Here is a 6,643-nt window from a genome sequence, read left to right as displayed (position 1 = left end):
ATCATTATTATGGCACTGGTTGAATTCACAACTCCGTTCAACTAGCCAGCAAGTGTACTGGGTCGTCCAAGTAATAAACCTTACGTGAGTAAGGGTCGATCCCACAGAGATTGTTGGTATGAAGCAAGCTATGGCCACCTTGTAAATCTCAGTTAGGAAGATTAGAATTGTTTATGGTTTTCGAAAATTAATAAAGAAGAAAATAGATAAAATAATGAAAGAGATAGAATACTTATGCAGATTCATTGGTGGGAATTTCAGATAAGCGAATGGAGGTACTGTATGGCTCAAGGACGCCTGCTCTCCTACTGCTTCAACTCAATCCTTCTTATTCCTTTCCATGGCAAGCTGTGTATAGGGGTTCACCGTTCGACGATGGCTACTTTCAATCCTCTTGGGAAAATGGTCCTCTGCGGCTGTCACTCGCATGGCTAATCGTCTGGAGGCATCACCTGGCCGAAGGCTACATCCCATCCTCGCAGTGAAAACTACGCTCACGCGCTCTGTCACAGCACGGCTAATCACTGGTTGGTTCCCGCGCCTACTGGAATAGAATCCCTTGATTCTTTTGCGTTTGTCATCACGCCCAGCACTTGCAAGTCTGAAGCACGTCACAGTCATTCATTACCGGAATCCTACTCGGAATACCACAGACAAGGTTAGACTTTCCGGACTCCCAGGATCCTACTCGGAATACCACAGACAAGGTGAGACTTTCTGGATCCTCATGAATGCCGCCATCTATCTAGCTTATACCACGAAGATTCTGTTGGGGAATCTAAGAGATACACATTCAAGCTCGGTTGCATGTAGAACGAAAGTGGTTGTCAATCACGCGCGTTCATAAGTGAGAATGATAATGAGGGTTATCTAATCATCACATTCATCATGTTCTTGGGTGCGAATGAATATCTTGGAATAAGAATAAGAGAGAGTTGAATAAAAGAAAATAGAACTGCATTAATACTTGAGGTACAGCAGAGCTCCACACCCTTAATCTATGGTGTGCAGAAATTCCACCGTTGAAAATACATAAGCAAAAGGTTCAGGCATGGCCGAATGGCCAGCCCCCATGGTCTAAGAACTATGCGTTCAAAGATCTGATCCTAAGATCTAAAGTGATCAAAAGATATCAAATACATTAGTTAAATGTTCTATTTATAATAAACTAGCTCCTAGGGTTTACATGAGTAAGTAATTGATGCATAAATCCACTTCCGGGGCCCACTTGGTGTATGTTTGGGCTGAGCTTGATCAATCCACGAGCTGAGGCTTCTCTTGGAGTTGAACTCCGAGTTATGACGTGTTTTGGGCGTTCAACTCCGGATCATGACGTTTTTCTGGCGTTTAACTCCAGACAGCAGCATGAACTTGGCGTTCAACGCCAAGTTACGTCGTCAATTTCCGAATAAAGTATGGACTATTATATATTGCTGGAAAGCCCTGGATGTCTAATTTCCAACACCGTTGAGAGCGCGCCAATTGGAGTTCTGTAGCTCCAGAAAATCCATTTCGAGTGCAGGGAGGTCAGATTCCAACAGCATCAGCAGTCCTTTTATCAGCCTTTTTCAGAGTTTTGCTCAAATCCCTCAATTTCAGCCAGAAATTACCTGAAATCACAGAAAAACACACAAACTCATAGTAAAGTCCAGAAATGTGAATTTAACATAAAAACTAATGAAAACATCCCTAAAAGTAGCTTGATCTTACTAAAAACTACCTAAAAACAATGCCAAAAAGCGTATAAATTATCCGCTCATCACAACACCAAACTTAAATTGTTGCTTGTCCCCAAGCAACTGAAAATCAAATAGGATAAAAAGAAGAGAATATACTATAAATTCAGAAATATCAATGAATATTAATTATAATTAAATGAGCGGGACTTGTAGCTTTTTGCTTCTGAATAGTTTTGGCATCTCACTTTTTCCTTTGAAGTTCAGAATGATTGGCTTCTCTAGGAACTTAGAATTTCGGATAGTGTTATTGACTTTCCTAGTTAAGCATGTTGATTCTTGAACACAGCTACTTATGAGTCTTGGCCGTGGCCCTAAGCATTTTGTTTTCCAGTATTACCACCGGATACATAAATGCCACAGACACATAACTGGGTGAACCTTTTCAGATTGTGACTTAGCTTTGCTAAAGTCCCCAGTTAGTGGTGTCCAGAGCTCTTAAGCACACTCTTTTGCCTTGGATCACGACTTTAACCACTTAGTCTCAAGCTTTTCACTTGGACCTTCATGACACAAGCACATGGTTAGGGACAGCTTGGTTTAGCCGCTTAGGCCTGGATTTTATTTCCTTAGGCCCTCCTATCCATTGATGCTCAAAGCCTTGGATCCTTTTTACCCTTGCCTTTTGGTTTTAAGGGCTATTGGCTTTTTCTATTGCTCCTTCTTTTTCTATATACTCTTTTTTTTTTAATGCTTCTTCTTTTTCACTGCTTTTTCTTGCTTCAAGAATCAATTTCATGATTTTTCAGATCATCAATAACATTTCTCTTTGTTCATCATTCTTTCAAGAACCAACAAATTTAACATTCATAAACAACAAGATCAAAAGACATATGCACTGTTCAAGCATTCATTCAGAAAATAAAAAGTATTGTCACCACATCAATATAATTAAACTAAATTCAAGAGCTATTTTCGAAATTTATGTACTTCTTGTTCTTTTGAATTAAAACATTTTTCATTTAAGAGAGGTGAAGGATTAATGGGTTTTATTCATAGCTTTAAGGCATGGTTACATACTAATGATCATGAAATAAAGACACAAAGCATAGATAAACATAGTACTAAAAACCGAAAACAGAAAGAAATAAAGAACAAGGAATGAATCCACCTCTAGTGGCGTCTTCTTCTTGAAGGACCAATGATGTTCTTCAGCTCTTCTATGTCCCTTCCTTGCCTTTGTTGCTCCTCCCTCATTGCTCTTTGATCTTCTCTTATTTCTTGGAGAATGGTGGAGTGCTCATGATGTTCCACCCTTAATTGTTCCACATTGTGACTCAATCCTTCTAACGAAGTGTTGAGTTGTTCCCAATAGTTGTTTGGAGGAAAGTGCATCCCTTGAGGTATCTCAGGGATTTCTTGATGATGAACTTCCTCATGCACTTCTTGAGGGCCGTGAGGAGCTTCTCTTGCTTGCTCCATCCTTTTCTTGGTGATGGGCTTGTCTTCTTCAATAGAGACATCTCCTTCTATGATAACTCCAGCTGAGTAACATAGATGGCAAATAAGGTGAGGGAAGGCTAGCCGTGCCATGGGTGAGGGCTTGTCGGCTATTTTGTAGAGTTCATTGGAGATGACCTCATGAACTTCTACTTCCTCTCCAATCATGATGCTATGGATCATGATGGCCCGATCCACAGTAACTTCAGATCGGTTGCTAGTAGGAATGATAGAGCGTTGAATGAACTCCAACCATCCTCTAGCCACAGGCTTGAGATCCAGTCTTCTTAGTTGAACTGGCTTGCCTTTGGAATCTATTCTCCACTGAGCTCCTTCCATACAAATGTCCATAAGGACTTGGTCCAATCTTTGATCAAAATTGACCCTTCTAGTGTAGGGGCGTTCATCACCTTGCATCATAGGCAAGTGGAATGCCAACCTTACATTTTCTGGACTGAAATCCAAGTATTTCCTCCTAACCATTGTGAGATAATTCTTTGGGCTTGTGTTCATACCTTGGTCATGGTTCCTAGTGATCCATGCATTGGCATAGAACTCTTGAACCATTAAGATTCCGACTTGTTGTATGGGGTTGGTTAAGACTTCCCAACCTCTTCTTTGAACTTCATGTCGGATCTCCGGATACTCATTTTTCTTGAGCTTGAAAGGGACCTCAGGGATCACCTTCTTCTTTGCCACAACATCATAGAAGTGGTCTTGATGGCTCTTGGAGATGAATCTTTCCATCTCCCATGACTCGGAGGTGGAAGCTTTTGTCTTCCCTTTTCCTTTTCTAGAGGATACTCCGGCCTTAGGTGCCATTGGTAATGGAAAAACAAAAAGCTTATGATTTTTACCACACCAAACTTAAAATTTTGCTCGTCCTCGAGCAAAAAAAGAAAAGAAGAGTAGAAGAAGAAGAAGAAATTATGGTAGAGAGGGAGAGAAGGAGGTTCGGCTCTGTGGGAGAAGAAGGGGTTGTGTTGTGTGAAAATGAAGTAGAAGGGAAGGGTATTTATAGGGAGAGGGGAGGGTGGGTGTTCGGCCAATTTGGGTGGGAATGGGTGGGAAATTGAATTTGAATTTTATGAAGGTAGGTGGGGTTTATGGGGAAGAGTGGGGTGATGTGAATGGTGAATGGGAGAATTGGGAAGAGGATTTGAGGTGATTGGTGATGGGTGTTGGGAAGTGTGACATGGGGAGTAGGAAGAATGAGATTTAGGATTAGGAGAGTGTGATTAGGATTAAAAGGTAAGGTGGGAATATGGTAGGTGGGGATCCTGTGGGGTCCACAGATCCTGAGGTGTAAACAAATACCATTCCTTCACCATATAGGCATGTAAAATGCCTTCATGCATCATTCTGGCGTTCAAACGCCCATTGGTGCATGTTCTGGGCGTTCAACGCCCATGTAATGCATGTTTCTGGCGTTGAACGCCAGTTTCATGCTTGTTACTGGCGTTCAGCGCCAGCTTTTCTCCTTTAGGCACATTCCTGGCGTTCAACGCCAGGATGTTGCTTGTTTCTGGCGTTCAGCGCCAGAATGGTGCTCTGTTCTGGCGTTGAACGCCAGCCAGATGCATCTTACTGGCGTTGAACGCCAGTCTGTGCGTCCTCCAGGGTGAAAATTTTTTTCTTCTGTTTTTGACTCTGTTTTTAATTTTTTTGATTTTTTTCGTGACTCCTCATGATCATGTACCTAATAAAACACAAAATAACAATAAAATATAATAAAATAAAATTAGATAAATAAAATTGGGTTGCCTCCTAACAAGCGCTTCTTTAATGTCAATAGCTTGACAGTGGCTCTCATGGAGCCACAAGGTGATCAGGTCAATGTTGTATAGTTGTCCACACCAAACTTTAGAGTTTGGATATGGGATCTTAACACCAAACTTAGAGTTTGGTTGTGGCCTCACAACACCAAACTTAGAGTTTGACTGTGTGGGCTGTTCTTGACTCTGAACTGAGAGAAGCTCTTCATGCTTACTCTCTTTTGTCATAGAGGGATGGCCATGTGCCTTAAACACAAGGTAGTCTCCATTTAATTGAAGAACTAATTCACCTCTGTTGACATCTATCACAGCTCCTGCTGTGGCTAGGAAAGGTCTTCCAAGGATGATGCAATCATCCTCTTCCTTCCTAGTGTCTAAGATTATGAAATCAGCAGGGATGTAAAGGCCTTCAACCTTTACTAACACGTCTTCTACTATTCCATAAGCTTGTCTCACTGACTTGTCTGCCAGTTGTAATGAAAACAAGGCAGGTTGTACCTCAATGATCCCCAGCTTCTCCATTACAAAGAGTGGCATTAGATTTATCCCTGACCCCAGATCACACAGAGCCTTTTCAAAGATCATGGTGCCTATGGTACAGGGTATTAAGAACTTGCCAGGATCTTGTTTCTTTTGAGGTAGAATTTTCTGAATCCAAGTATCCAGTTCATTAATGAGCAAGGGAGGTTCACTTTCCCAAGTCTCATTACCAAATAACTTGGCATTCAGCTTCATGATGGCTCCTAAGTATTGAGCAACTTGCTCTCCAGTTACATCTTCATCCTCTTCAGAGGAAGAATAGTCTTCAGAGCTCATGAATGGCAGAAGGAGATTTAATGGAATCTCTATGATTTCTATATGAGCCTCAGATTCCTTTGGATCCTTAATAGGAAACTCCTTCTTGCTTGAGGGACGTCCCAGGAGGTCTTTCTCACTAGGATTTTCGTCCTCCTCCTCCCTTGTGCATTCGGCCATATTGACTATGTCAATGGCTTTGCACTCTCCTTTTGGATTCTCTTCTGTATTGCTTGGGAGAATACTGGGAGGAGTTTCAATGACTTTCTTACTCAGCTGGCCCACTTGTGCCTCCAGATTTCTAATGGATGATCTTGTTTCACTCATGAAACTGAAAGTGGCCTTTGACAGGTCAGAGACTACATTGGCTAAATTAGAAGTGTTTTGTTCAGAATTCTCTGTCTGTTGCTGAGAAGATAATGGATATGGCTTGCTATTGCCCAGCCTATTACGTCCACCATTATTAAAGCCTTATTGAGGCTTTTGTTGATCCTTCCATGAGAAATTTGGATGATTTCTCCATGATGAGTTATAGGTGTTTCCATAAGGTTCACCCATGTAATTAACCTCTGCCATGGCAGGGTTCTCAGGATCATAAGCTTCTTCAGAAGCTGCCTCTCTAGTATTGTTGGATGCATGTTGCAATCCATTCAGATTTTGAGAGATCATGTTGACTTGTTGAGTCAACACTTTGTTCTGAGCCAATATGGCATTCAGAGTATCAATTTCAAGAATTCCTTTCTTCTGAGATATCCCATTGTTCACGAAATTCCTCTCAGAAGTGTACATGAACTGGTTATTTGCAACCATGTCAATGAGCTCTTGAGCCTCTTCAGGCGTTTTCTTCAGGTGAATAGATCCACCTGCAGAATGGTCCAATGACATTTTCGAAAATTC

The sequence above is a fragment of the Arachis stenosperma genome, chromosome 6, assembly GCF_014773155.1.
Source record: "Arachis stenosperma cultivar V10309 chromosome 6, arast.V10309.gnm1.PFL2, whole genome shotgun sequence".
Lineage (NCBI taxonomy): Eukaryota > Viridiplantae > Streptophyta > Magnoliopsida > Fabales > Fabaceae > Arachis > Arachis stenosperma.
The sequence above is the reverse complement of the archived record's forward strand: the minus strand, read 5'-3'. Positions refer to the sequence as shown.